The following is a 10,754-nucleotide window of genomic DNA, read 5'->3' on the forward strand; positions in this document are numbered from 1 at the left end:
CCTCGCCAAACTAATAATAAAATATGATTATTAAGGATAAAGTAGGCTATTTTATGCTTAATCAAGAGCATCAGTTTTATCAAAATTTTACTATCTTCACATTTATTACCAATTTCACTCTAAGAACCACAATATAAGTCACTTAAGGATTAGGAATTATAATCTTGAAGCTTTAAGGATTTGGTTGGTGATTTTGAACTCCTAGATTGTGATCAAAGTTTGGTATTGAAGTAGCGTTTTAAATCAAAATTGTTTAGCAAGTTTGTCAAAAGATCTTAATTCTTAGGACCCTAACTTGCCAAAACTGATAAAACTTAATGTGTGTTAAGTTGTTGGTGATAGCATGATGAATATCAAGGAAATGAATTTTTTTTAATAATTGAAAGAGTAAAGTGTGATCTCTAATTTTTTTAAATTTTAATTTTTCTATATTTTTTCTTAGTCTCACTTATAAAACTAATTGTGAGAAATCACATTTTACTCTCTCAATTGTTAAAAAAATTAAGAGGATTCATTTTCAAATATCAATAATTTGAATCGAAATTATGCTTCAAAGTGGTCCATGAAATTACACTCGAGACTCAAAGTAGTCTCTAAAGTTAATAGTTACTCATTTTTGTCCCTAAAATTACACTCCGATATCCAGAGTCGTCCTTCAGGCACATTCTGTCCACCTGACGCCACCGAAAACTGACATGGATTAGTAAATTTTTTTTGTGCAATTTGATTCCTAAATCAAAATTAAAAACTCTAATCTTCAATTTAAAGATTACTCTCTGCAGTACCCTTCTCTTCTCTTCTCTTCTCTTCTCTTCTCTTCTCTTCATTACCCCCATTTTAAAAGTAGACTCGAATCTCCAAGAGAGCGCCTTGTAACGCAATTTGAGATGGACAATAGGTATAAGGATTTCTCATTGTTTGATGTTGATAAAGGAAGTAATAATGAAGTAGATGATGCTCACGAAACTTCTATTGGATCAGACTACTAAATGCATTAACAACTGAAATTCACAGGTTTGATTCAAAAACTACATATTATTTGGTGTTGTTCCAATGTTTTTTTATCCAATTTCAATACAATTGCTGTTATCAAATGAAATCATATAGTCACAATAAAAATCATGTGATTATGGTCCATTGAACAAGAAAAATTAAGCTATTTTTTTTATTAATCAATATATTAAACAAATTAAATTTTAAAATATATTAAAAGAAAACATAACTTTTAAACCTTAATTTACACTGAGCTCATCTCTTCTCACACAGTGTCTCTCTCGCCGCCTCCCTCACTCTCCGACGAGTCCTGGTCGGCACCGTTCTTGTAGACCCCATTTTCGTCGGTGTCATCTCTCCTCCTCGAATCTTTATCCTTGTTTGCCCCCTCGTTGCGTTCTTCGTCTGCTCGTTAAGTCATTGTCGCAGATCGTCACATCCCTGTCCAGATCCGCCGTTGCTCGCATCGCGTCATTCTTTTCTCAGCGCCGCCTCCTGTGTTAAATTTTTCTCCGGTAACAACAGTAGTCTTTCAGTTAAGCAAATTTTTTCCTTCAGTCATGGTACTTTATCTTCGTATCTCTGATTTTGATTTCTCACTATAATTTCAGAGAATTTCTCACTATTTTGATTTTGATTTTGATTTAGTTTTATCTATTAGGATATTTAATTAAGTCTCTAATCTGTTATTGTTTATCTATTTCTCTGTCTTTTTGTCTATTATGTGCTTTAATTTCAACTTATTAAATTTGTCACGGATCATTGCATCACCGTTCAGATCCAACGTTGCTCATCGTCCGAATCCTCCAATGAAGCTGACAGGTATATAATTTTTTATTTTGTACTATTTTTATTGTTTTTCGCTTTTGGCGCTCTTTTTAAATTATTTGCATTATGAAGACCAAGTAGTATATAATTTCAAATTTTTTGTGTTTGTGATTATGTTTTTGTGTTTTTGTGTTTTTTGGTTGAATTGAACTAATAGGTTCACCGTCTTCGTCGAAGCGAAGCCATGGCGTTGGTGAGTTGTTCATTTCTTCTTATAATGTTCATCACTTGCTGATTAATTTGGTTTTAGTTTCAGTATTTTTTTATTAGGCTTTAAGATTAGGGTGTGTTTCTTTGGGGGTTAAATATGAAAATTTACATACAAAATTTATTTATGTTTTGTGCACAATGATTCAACTTATAGCATTCTTTGTTGATTAATAATTAATTGATATAATAAAGGACAAAAGGTTGAGATGCTAGATGGTGTTAACAATAGTTTATAAAGTTAAAACTGGTTTTCTTTATTTAATTCTACATACACATAAAATTAGTTTACCTCCCATTAAAAAAGTATAAAAATTTATGCACCACAAGTTTATTGCTGTCGTCCAAAACAAGCAATTTCATCTAAATTTCCTTTATATATAAATTATTTAGTATTTAGTATATTACTAAATTTTCATTTGTCAGATTTTTTATTTGGGGGAAAATGCTCCGGATAAGCTGCTGCATTCAACTTTGCTAAGTTGGAAAATCTCAAAGTCCAGGGTGTTCAATTTCCCAGAAAGATTATGAAGTTAATTGTGAGTTTGTGATTAATAATATTTTATGGGTTATGTTTATGTTTTTTGAATAATAATATTTGTATTCGCTCTTTTTCACATAAAGGAAACTGACTCAGCCTTTTTTTCTATTGGATGAGGTTTAGGGTCTACACCAAATAATACATATAAAATTTTTCTAAAAATAAATTTTGCACATTTTAACCACTTGTTCTATGTTGTCTGTTCTTATTGATGCAGTGATATTTGACTCTTGCAAGGAGAAAAAAAGAGATGGTAAGTCATATGATGAACATAACTCTACAGACACTATTTACTACTAAAGGCACTTTGTTAAAATATATTATAGATTAGATCAAATAGTATATATACAGTAAATATACATATATGGTTTTCACTAATCTCTTCTGTACCCTGTATACTAATTATAACTAGTGATAGCAATTGTAAGAATTCTTAGCTTTTTAAAAGGAAAAAAGAGAAGAGGGGAAAGGTTTTAAGAAATAGAAAGAAGTATCAGCATCTCTTTTTTTTTTTTTTTTCATGCTTATTTTTTTTCTGTGCACCACAAAAACTTGAGTGAAAACAGTATTTGTGGAGCTATTCTATTTGCATATGATTTCATTTACTTTGTTTATTTGTTTTACCTATTTATTTGTTTTTATGATTCCATATGCATTATTTATGATATTCGGTAATATGGTTTCTAATTTTTGAATATATAATTGTTCTAATATTTAAGATTTGAAAATTTAATTTTCATTTTGTAAAAGTCTAAAGGGAAGTTAGGCAGTTTAATGCGTCCGGCAGTTTAATGCGTCCATTCAAATGGTTATTATAATTGATGTTAGTTCAGAACAATTGGAATTTTTAATTTATGCATGTTAACTATTTTTGAGGAGTAAATGTTTTTGTCTGGCTTCATTTATTCATTTGATTTATTTTTCTCTTGGAATTAGAAGTCAATTTTTTAACAATTGGTAACTTGCAAGATACTTATTCTCTTAATACTTTTCAATACTTTCATGTATTTAATGAATATTATCTTTTAATGTTTTGTGTTATTTTTCATTTGATCTTAATATATTATTTTACAGCAAAAGCGATTGTCATTATTGCTGGATGATAATCCTGCGATCATAGAAAGACGTGATATTCTTGAAAGAGGCTCGAATTATATTGGAGTGTATAATCTGAGATAGATGCAATTGTTTGGTCTAAGTAGATATTAAATAGAGTAGAATTATGTTATCTATGAATTATTTTTACCATGTTTTAGTCTAGATTATGGATTATGAATTTGATGTATTTAGAAATTTTTAATATTTTAAATTCTATATTTTTATGTAGCCATTGTGAATGTTTTTGGTATTTATTTGAAAAATTGATCTATGTTTGATTCTTTTTTAAATTTGTGGAAATATAATTATTTATGAAAATTAAGTTTTAATAGTGGTAAATGTGAAATTAGTAAAAATCTATAATTATAAGATTAGGAATTGTGACCGATTTAACGACTGATTTAGATTTTTAGTTCAGAAATTAGAGAAAGATTTTAAATTTTTAAATAAGGCATCGATGACCAATTTAGCGACCAATTTCATCGGCAACTGATTCAGCGACCAAAAAGTTGGTCGCCATTTAGCGACTTAGTGACGGAAAATTTGGTCACCATTTAGCGACCGATTTAGTGATTGATATTCTTTGGTGAGGATTTTGTGGCCTTGTTCAAAAATTAGTCGCTAACGGTTAGCGATCAAAGTTGGTCGCTATTTTCTAATTAGCGACCAAGGTTTTAGGACCACCAGAATCGGTTGCTAAATCGGTCGCTATTTCTGTAATTTCTTATAGTGAAGCGAAAAATGCAGGAAGAACATTTTCAAAATACACACATTAATCGACGAAATTATGAAAAGTAAAGGAGAAAATTTTACTGGGTTTGATATTAGGGGACTTGATTGTTAGTATTTGCAGAAAGCATCACTCACCACTTGAAAGAAGGTAGAGAGAAAAACCGAGGGAGAGAAAGAAGAAAACATTTGGGAAATTTCTCTTTGAGAAGAGGAATTGTTTTAGAAAATTAGGAAAGTGGAAGTTAAAGAGGAGTTATTTAATTAATACTCAATGTAGCATTGATTGATACAAAGAGAAGAATCGATAACTTAGCGATTTGTAAGTTGAAAAAAAGTAATTTCTCCTTGCATGAAAGAAATTGAAAGGTTTCTTAGATATTTTTTACACTTAAAAATTAATAAGTAAAAATTATCTATTTTTGATCCCGTAAATTCGGATATTCCCGACAAAATTGTTAAGTCGAGAAACTCAAGTTGGAGCACTGTTCTGGACAATATCAATCATCCGACACTGTGATAAAGAAAATAGACCAGATTATTACCAAATAGATATGTCATTAAGACTAATGAAGTAGCGATTACACGATATTGTCGAATTAGAATATTGAGAGCAGTAAACGTTCAGAATGCCATTATCTTAAAAAAAGGCATAAAAAGAAAAGGAGCTTAGTAGATAAAGACACCACAAATTTTAACACCAAAAAAGATTAATCATTTAAGTTTCAGAGTATTTTGCAAATTATTTTTCTGGCCTAATTATGATTCTATGTGAATTAGGATCTCCAATCTTTCCAATCTCTTAAGCTCGTATCCTTGGTACAAAGTACGAATAGATTCATTGTCGTTACTTCTTAGTGGCATATTTATTTATTCTCGTGAGTGAATTAGAATAGAATAAGAAAAAATGTTAAGGCCACCACCCCAGCTAATGTATTATTCTAACTGAAAGAAAAAGGAAGATTGCTAAAAGCTAAGCAATACAGAACAGCAAGAACAAGTGATGAAGAAAACAAGAACCAGTAGCAAAAGGAAGAAAAAAGAATCTTGAAGAATTAATGGAGTAAATTTTATTGAATGATTGAAGAAAAATGTTTACAGAGTGAAAAGGAATTATATATCTAACCCTAACAAAAACTGATCCCTTTTTGTACATCCACACTTATTAACTATTCTTGAGAAGTATTAATTAATGGGCTGCTATTGATTCATTGGGCTGCAGTGGACTATTACTAGTTAGGCTTATCCTTTTTGGGCTGTTGCTCTCAATACCCCCCCCCCCCCTTCTCAAGCTCAAGTTGCTCCTTGGAACAACTCTGAGCTTGTCTTTGAGCCTCTCATAACTAGTTGCTGACAAAAGTTTTGTTAAAATGTCAGCAACTTGTTCAATTTTAGGAATATGTATAACTTGTAATGACTTTTTGTTGATCTTTTCTCAAACAACTTGAATATCTAACTGAAAATGCTTCGTTTTGTCATGTAAGACTGAATTTGCAGTGAGCAAAACAGTGCTTAAATTATCACAAAATATTGATGGAATAGTAGTCAATGCAATCTTCAACTCAGACAGCAAATTCTTCACCCATGTTATCTCTGCTTCACAGGCTGCCAGGCTTCGAAATTCTGCCTCAGTTGAAGATCTACTTATAGTTGTTTGTTTCCTGCAAGATCAAGTAACCAAATTAGTTCTAAAGAAGACACAATAACCCAAAACAGACCTCCGATCCTGTAAATCTGCTGCCCAGTCAGAATCAGAAAAACCATACAACCTATAGTCGTTGCATTCGTGTAAGAGCAAACCATATTCTTGTGTTCCTTGAAGGTATCTTAAAATCCTCTTCACAGCCTTCCAGTGAGCAAGTAAAGGGCTGTGCATGAATTGAGAAACCTTTCTCACAGCAAAACTTAGGTAAGGCCTAATGATGGTAACATATTGCAATGTACCTACAACAGATCTGAAGAGTTTCGAATCCTCAAATTGTTCTGAACTTGTAGACAGTAACTATAAAGAGGAGATCATAGGAGTAGGCATAGCACTTGCTGTACTCATTCCTAATTTAGGCAGTAGGTCTTTATATATGTTTAGTTTGGGATAAATGAAGCTGTCCAGTTTCAGTTTTATGAACCTCAATACCAAGAAAATAGGATAACTCTCCCAAGTCTTTTAGAGTAAAAATCTTGTTTAACTTTTGTACCATAACATCAATTTCATTCGAATCATTACCAGTGATGATAATGTCATCAACATAACATAGAATATAAATGACCTGATGAGAGCCATGTTTGATGAATAAAGATGTATCAGACTTAGTACTAACAAAGCCAAACCTGTTTAGAGTATTACTAAGCTTTAGAAACCATTCTCTCGGAGCTTGCTTGAGGCCATAATGGGCTTTATTTAATTTACACACTAAACTGTTAGAATCATGAGAGAAACCAGTAGGTTGATGCATATATATAGTTTCATGTAAATCACCATTAAGAAAAGCATTATTAAAATCCAATTGTCTTATAAACCAGTCTTTAGATAAAGCTATACTTAGCACAATGCGAATGGTGGCAGGTCTAATAAAAGGACTAAACACCTGTTCAAAATCAAAGCCTTCAGATTGGTGAAAGCCTTGAGCCACCAATCTGGTTTTGTACTTTTGTACGGTGCCACCGGAAAGCCTTTTTATAGTGAAGACCCATTTCGAGCCAATAATTTTGGCATTTTAAGGTTTTGGCACAAGTGTCCAAGTATGATTTCTGATTAAGGCATCATACTCTTCTTGCATAGCATTTTTCTAATGAGGAATAGCTAATGCAGCATTAGGTGTTTTAGGAGGTGTTTCATGTAAAACATGTAAATCAACATTACTAATTAAAGCTTTGGGTTTGAAATTTTTGATTTTAGACCTGGTGAGCATGGGATGTTGATTTGGAGGTTTAGAAGATATAAGAGCATCTGCAGATTTAGAAACAAGTGCAGAATTATTATTATTATTATTATTATTATTATTATTATTATTATTATTATTATTATTATTATTATTAGAGTCAATAGGTAGAGGGCAGATTTGCATCCCAGAGACGGGAATATAATGTTGTGTTTTAATATCACAGTGTATGGAATTAGAATTAGTAGGAATACTTGGATTATGACTACTAACATCTCTTGGAGTACGATTAGTATACTGAATATTCGAAATAGAAGAACTATGAGATGAAGAGCCTAAAACAGAACCTATACTAGAGATAAAATGGTTAAAAGAACTAGATTTATCAAAATCTCTAGAGGAGTCATTCTAATCAGTTTTAACAAATAGTTCCTTGTAAGGAAAGGAGGTTTCATCAAATTGAACATATCTTGCGATATAAAGTTTACCATAAGGTGAAAGGCATTTATAGCCTTTTGAGTTTGGGGCATAACCAAGAAAGACACATTTATGAGATCTAAAATCTAACTTTGTTTTGTTGTAAGGCCTCAAAAGAGGAAAACAACTACTACCAAAAACTTTTAGAGAAGTATAATCAGGGACATTGTTAAACAAGGTCTTGTAAGGAGATTTATTGTCCAAAATTGGAGTTGGGATGCGATTAATCAAGTGAGTAGCTGTTAAAACAGCCTCATCCTAAAAAGTAAATGGCATAGAGGCTGTAGATAACATGGCAAGACTCATTTCAATGAGGTGCCTATGTTTTCTCCCAGCCCTACCATTATCAGACTGAAAAGCTTTTATTTTGTGGTTTGTAATATTCTCCATTTGCTGTTTAAAGTATTTGAAAGCTAACAGAACTTGAGATTTAGAGACAAGTAAAAAAGGAAAAGTATACCGAGAATATGCATCAATAAAGGTAATATAATAACAAAATTCTAAGTGTGATACAATGGATGCTAGACCCCAAACATCAGAGTAAACAAGTTGGAGAGGTTCATTATAAACAGTAAGTGAGGAATTAAAAGGCAATTTATACATTTTAGCATGCATACAGTTTTCACACACCTCAGGAAACAAAGTATCTTTATTCTTGTCCATGTCAATATTACAACTTGATAGAATTGTCAGTACAATTTTCTTGGCTGTGTGGCTAAGTCTTTTCAAAGAAACTTTGGAAGAAAGAAAAGCACAAGGTTGTAAAGAATCTAGAGAAAAATTAGGAACAGTAACATTGAAAAATTTGTAAATGCCACCCTGTCTATGTCCTTAAAGAAGCACTTTGTCAGTTTGCCGGCATTTAACAAAACACACATGAGCATAAAATTAAAAATAAACATCATTATCTTCAGCAAATTTGGAGACACTGATAAGATTTTTAGTGATTTCTGGAGAATAAATTAATTGTTGTAATATGAAATATCTATTAGAATCATAAGCATATAATAAAGAAGTACCAATTTTAGATATATGCAAACCTGAGCCATTCCCAATCTGAACTTGGTCAGGAACTGAGTAATCTGAAGATGTGATAAACAAAGATGAATCAGGAATAATGTGGTGGGAAGCACCAGTATCTGGGTACCACGAGGAGTTAGCAATAGATCCTGGAGCAGCTATGTAGGCAGTAGGATGATGAAAAGATGGAGGGGGTGGTGGTGGTGTAGTTGTAGTGGTACTCGCTTGTGACAGATTAAAAGAGTTTGGAGAATTGGTGAAGGAGGTAGAAGAGGGAGTCTGAGAATTTTGTGATGGAGGAGGTATATGCTAGTTGAATCTGTTGAAACAATTCCAAGCAATGTGACCAAATCGACCACATACCTAGCATTGTGGCCTATTCTGATTGAAAAAAGATCTGCCTCCTCGTGAAAACCTACCATCTCTACCTCTTCTTCCTCCAAAACCACGACCTGGATTGGAATTGGAAGGAAATGAACTCTGAGAGATATTAGCTTGAATCATAGAGGTTGTGGATTTTCAGAATTTATCAAGCATATCATCAAAGGTTAAAATTTGAGTTTCAACCTCACAAAGACTAAAAATTTGTCGCTTGGAATTGACAGTGTGAATTAAAACTTGATATTCTTCAGTCAATCCTTCAAAGTGCATCAACATGTTCTTCAACAGTTAAAGGAGAGCCTAAAGCTGCTAAAGAATCTACAATCTCCTTAATCTTCAAAAATTATTCAGAAGCTGTTAAACCTTACTTCTTGATAATCTTTATCTGTGCTTTGAGCTATTTGACACGATATGTGATAGATTCCTCAAAATGTTGTTCAATTCTGCCTCAAATTTCATGACTAAAAGAGCAACCAACCATTTTGGTTTTGAATACAGGATCAATAGATGCCAAAAATCAAGACTGGAGATTATAATCATCTTGAAGCCACTGGGTATAAGCTGATGACTTGATTCCATTTTGTTGATCTTGAATCATAGTGAATCTGGGAGGAACATGATATTTATAGAGATGATTTTCCAAAAGCTGACCTCGAACTGTTGCCAATGCTTGTTGTTGCCAAGTTTTGTGATTTCTTTCTCCTAATTTATCACTAATCGGAGTAAAGGGTCGGGAGTTGAACAACTGAGGTGGGAAAGAAAAGAGATTGAGATTCGCAAGAAGATTATTGTTATTGTTGGCAGAATTTTCAGGGTTTGAATTGTTGTTGTTATTGGTCCCAGGAGGTGAATTGTTAGATGAATGTAGAAATGCATCCATGGTTGAGAAAAACCAGATGCTCATGATACCATGAAAGAAAAAGAAAGATTGCTAAAAGCTAAGTAATACAGAACAGCAAGACAGGTGATGAAGAAAACAAGAACCAGTAGCAAAAGGAAGAAAAAAGAATCTTAAATAATTAATGGAGTAACTTTTATTGAATGAATGAAGAAAAATGTTTACAGAGTTAAAAGGAATTATATATCCAACCCTAACAAAAATTGATCCCTTTTTGTACATCCACATTTATTAACTATTCTTGAGAAGTATTAACTAATGGGCTGCTATTGATTCATTGGGCTGCAGTGGACTATTACTAGTTAGGCTTATCCTTTTTGGGCTGTTGCTTTCAATACTAACTTTAGTATGTAAGTAACAATATTGGAGATATTCTTTGTTAGGCTTGGTTTGGTAAAACTTTTTAAAGAGGTGTTTGTGCTTTTTAAAAGCTCAAACTCCTTATTTTATGTTTGGTAAATAAAAAAGATCATGTGCTTGTGATTGCAGGTACTTTTAAAAGCATCTAAGGTAGAGTTTTTCAAAGTTGCCTTGTACTTTTCAAAATTTAAAAGTGTAATATAACTTCATATGTTAACTAATTTTTAAATTTAATACTTGTATGTATGTCTATCATAGTATTTTTAAATTTTGAAAGCTATTTTACCAAACACAATTATTGTTGCTTATGTTTATTAAAAACTATTTTTAATTTAATCTACCA

At 32.0% G+C, this 10,754-nt stretch overlaps 2 long non-coding RNA genes across 3 annotated transcripts; one reads left to right on the top strand and one right to left on the bottom strand.

The window, feature by feature from the left end:
- The first annotated feature begins 825 nt into the window (after positions 1-825).
- On the top strand, positions 826-3,938 carry LOC112697348 (uncharacterized). 2 transcript variants are annotated; one of them, XR_003151201.3, is made up of 7 exons: positions 826-1,014; positions 1,267-1,528; positions 1,772-1,815; positions 1,979-2,014; positions 2,455-2,567; positions 2,787-2,822; positions 3,644-3,938. It is a non-coding gene; the product is annotated as an uncharacterized lncRNA (long non-coding RNA). The 2 variants fall into 2 exon arrangements; XR_003151200.3 differs by lacking the exon at positions 826-1,014 and having other exon boundaries at positions 1,267-1,508.
- A 1,505-nt stretch (positions 3,939-5,443) lies between these two features.
- LOC112697349 (uncharacterized) lies at positions 5,444-10,236 on the bottom strand. The gene is made up of 2 exons (XR_003151203.3): positions 8,793-10,236; positions 5,444-6,057 (listed from the first exon to the last, which is right to left on the bottom strand). It is a non-coding gene; the product is annotated as an uncharacterized lncRNA (long non-coding RNA).
- Positions 10,237-10,754: the final 518 nt, after the last annotated feature.

Source organism: Arachis hypogaea, chromosome 6, assembly GCF_003086295.3.
Source record: "Arachis hypogaea cultivar Tifrunner chromosome 6, arahy.Tifrunner.gnm2.J5K5, whole genome shotgun sequence".
NCBI classification, from domain to species: domain Eukaryota; kingdom Viridiplantae; phylum Streptophyta; class Magnoliopsida; order Fabales; family Fabaceae; genus Arachis; species Arachis hypogaea.